Source organism: Orycteropus afer, unplaced genomic scaffold (assembly GCF_000298275.1).
Source record: "Orycteropus afer afer isolate SDZICR_OR568_19922 unplaced genomic scaffold, OryAfe1.0 scaffold00136, whole genome shotgun sequence".
NCBI lineage: Eukaryota > Metazoa > Chordata > Mammalia > Tubulidentata > Orycteropodidae > Orycteropus > Orycteropus afer.
The window spans coordinates 985,738-988,849 of NW_006921723.1; the positions used below are offsets into that span (position 1 = coordinate 985,738).

General features: G+C 42.7%; 1 non-coding gene across 1 annotated transcript; it reads left to right on the forward strand.

Moving 5' to 3' along the window:
* The first annotated feature begins 1,523 nt into the window (after nucleotides 1–1,523).
* On the forward strand, nucleotides 1,524–1,708 carry LOC122150415. Its single transcript, XR_006163653.1, has one exon. It is a non-coding gene; the product is annotated as a U2 spliceosomal RNA (small nuclear RNA).
* The last annotated feature ends 1,404 nt before the right edge of the window (nucleotides 1,709–3,112 follow it).

Below are 3,112 nucleotides of genomic sequence, written 5' to 3' on the forward strand. Positions count from 1 at the left end.
CATGTATTTCACTGGCTTTGTTTCTCTAGAGAACCCAGCCAAACATAGACCTCTTAAAATTAAAATTGGGGAAGTTCATAGCTTTTTCATCAGATCTGAGGTAATGGATTTGTTACTAACTACTCTTTTCTAGCAAGAAAAGACAAATTTATCATGCTGCAGAACAGCTTTTGATTAAAAAAAAATTAGTCAACGCTTTTGTGGATTGGGTCAGGCTTTTTTACAATTAATTATTTGTTTCATGGCTAAAATCAAAATAAGATGTCTGTTATTAATATTTTTTCTTTCACACCTATGTAACAAAAGTAGCACTGTAATGCAAGATGTTAATAGGAGAAACAATGTGCAGGGGGAAAAGGTAATAGTAATCCTTGGTACTTTATACACAACACAAAGTACTCTAAAAAACATGTTTTGAAAAAACTAAAGGCCCACACACAAAAAATGTAGTTCTTGTTAGATGCCATCAAGTCATTTCCGCCTACATGCAACAGAACGAAACACGGTGCCATCCTCACAATCCTTGCTATGCTTGGGCCCTTTGTTGCAGCCACTGTATTGGTCCATCTCATTGAAGGTCATCCCCTTTTTGTCTGACCATCCACTTTACCAAGCATGATCTCCTTCTCCAAGGACCTGTCCCTTCTGACCACATGACCAAAGTACAGGAGACACGAAGTCTGGCTGTTCTCACTCCTAAAGGACATTCTATCTGTGTTTCTTCCAGGATGGATTTGTTCATTCTTCTGGCAGTCCATGGTATTTTCAGTATTCTTTACCACTATTTCCATCTAAGACGCTCTAGTGGCCATAGCGCAGAAGGCATTTGACTGCTAACCAGGAGGCTGGCAGTTCAAACCCACCAGCTGCTCTGGGGAAGGAAAACCAAATAAAAAAAAAAAAAAAAACCTCACTGATGTCGAGTCAATACTGACTCATAGCTACCCCCCCCCCTTGGGTTTCCGAGGCAGTATCTCTAGGGAAGTAAATTGCCCCATCTTCCTTCCTCCTTCCAAGGAGAGGGGGTAAGGAAGATGGGACAATTTACTTCCTTAAAGATTTACCACCTCAGAAACCCCTTGGGAGTCCCTATTAGTCAAAAATGACTCCATGGCACTGAGGTGTTTTTTATTTTTGTTTGTTTGTTTTTCCCATCTACAACTATTTCCTAAGGCACTTGACTGCTAACCAGAAGGCTGGTGAGTCAAACTCACCAGCCACTCCTCAGAAGGAAGGTTGGCAATCTACTTCCGTAGTGATACCGCCTCAGAAACCCAAGAAGAGGTCGCTATGAGTCAGGGCCGACTGGACGGCACATAACGACAACAACAACAACACAACTATTTCCATATTACTGTCAAAGAAGGAAAGGAAATGAAACTTAGCAGGTTAGGGTTGTTGTGAGTTTGAACCACCAGCCTTCTGGTTAGCAGTCAAGTGCCTTAGGCATTACGCTACCAAAGCTCCTGCAGGTTAGGGTGCTCATTGGATATTTAATATGGATGGCAGAAAGAGAGTAATGGTGAGTGTGTAGTGCCTTTTGGCTAACATGGAGTGCAATAACTGTTCTTACCAGTTTATATCTGACACATCTTTTATCCAAGGACAATATGTTAAGCGGGTTTTTGGAGCAGGGAGATGGTTTAGTTTAGGAGCTTGCTCCATCCACCCCACCTCCAGGAACAATGCATCGCCTTGGGGAAATGATTGTTTTGGAAAACAGAGCTCTTAAAGCCTTTGCCTGCTGTTGTCTGCCTCTTTTTTTTTTTTTTTTTTTTCATTTGTCTTGCAGTGTGGGTTTCCATAGCAATTGGTTAGTTTTCAAGACTTAGCAAGACATTTCTGCCTTCCTTTCTTTTCTTCTCGTTTCTGCTCATTATGGTTAATGTTGTTGTTGTATGCCTATGTTGTTGGTAAGCCTTCCGACTCACAGCAACTCCATGTGACAGAGTGGAAATGCTCTGTAGGGTTCCTACGCTGATCTTCACAGGAGCAGATTGCTAGGTCTTTCCTCTGTGGAGTCACTGGTGGGTAGGAACTGCCAAACTTTTGGTTAGCAGCTAAGCACTTAATCATTGCACCACCAGGACTCCTTCGGGAAAAAGGATACCAGAAGTATTTGGCAACTCATATTAACTATCATAATGAATTAATACATGAACAGGTTTATCTTGCAAGCATTTATGTAGTCCTTACTGTGTGCCAGCAATGGTTCCAAACATTGATTTTAATTAACTCCTTCACTCTTCATAACAAAGTTCCATTTTACCCATGAGAAAACCAAGGCACAGGGTTGAAGTAATTGACCAGAGGACACATAAGATCCAAGACTTGAGCCCAAGCACTGTGGCTGCACAGTTCATACCCTTAACCATTGAACTCTGTCTTTGATATGACAACTATTCTGCTTGGGTCAGTTGAAGGAAAGCCACCATGAGCTGCCGTGCAACCCCAGCAACCAATCTTACAGAGTCCCTTTGTCCCTATATATACCAGTCACCTCTGCTAACCCAGATCTCATTCTTATTTCTGACTCTATCTCACACTCTTCCCAAACTCCAGAAATCCTGTCCATCCTCAGCAAAATTCCTTCTCTCCTCTGCCTCTTCTCTAAATCATCTCTTCATATTCTTGCTTACTGGGTGCATAGATATGCTATATCTTTCTCACCATCTCCACAGCTGCTAATGGACATAATGGCTACTAATGGACATACAGTAAAGAATGTGTGTTAGGGAGAGATGATTGCCCCATGAAGAAACCCAGCACTCTGTTAAGCAATTGTCACTGGGGTCCTGGGACACTGAGCAGGGGTCCTTGCCTTCTACTGAGAAAAAATTGAACAGGAGAGGCAAAATGTCCCCACGAACCAAAGTTGATTAAAGAGAAAGGACAGGGGAAGGGAGGGGCTTGAGAGGGAGAGACGGAGGGGGTCTTTTGCCTACACTAGTCTCGAATCTTGCACCAAACAAAGGATTTCCTAGGGTTTATAAAGAACAAACAAATCTGTCCTGGAAGAAGTGCAGCCAGGCTTATGCACAGGGAGACAGCTCAGGGGGCAGGAGTGCATGGAGGGATGGACACAGGGAAGATGTAACTATCAGGAGGAAGT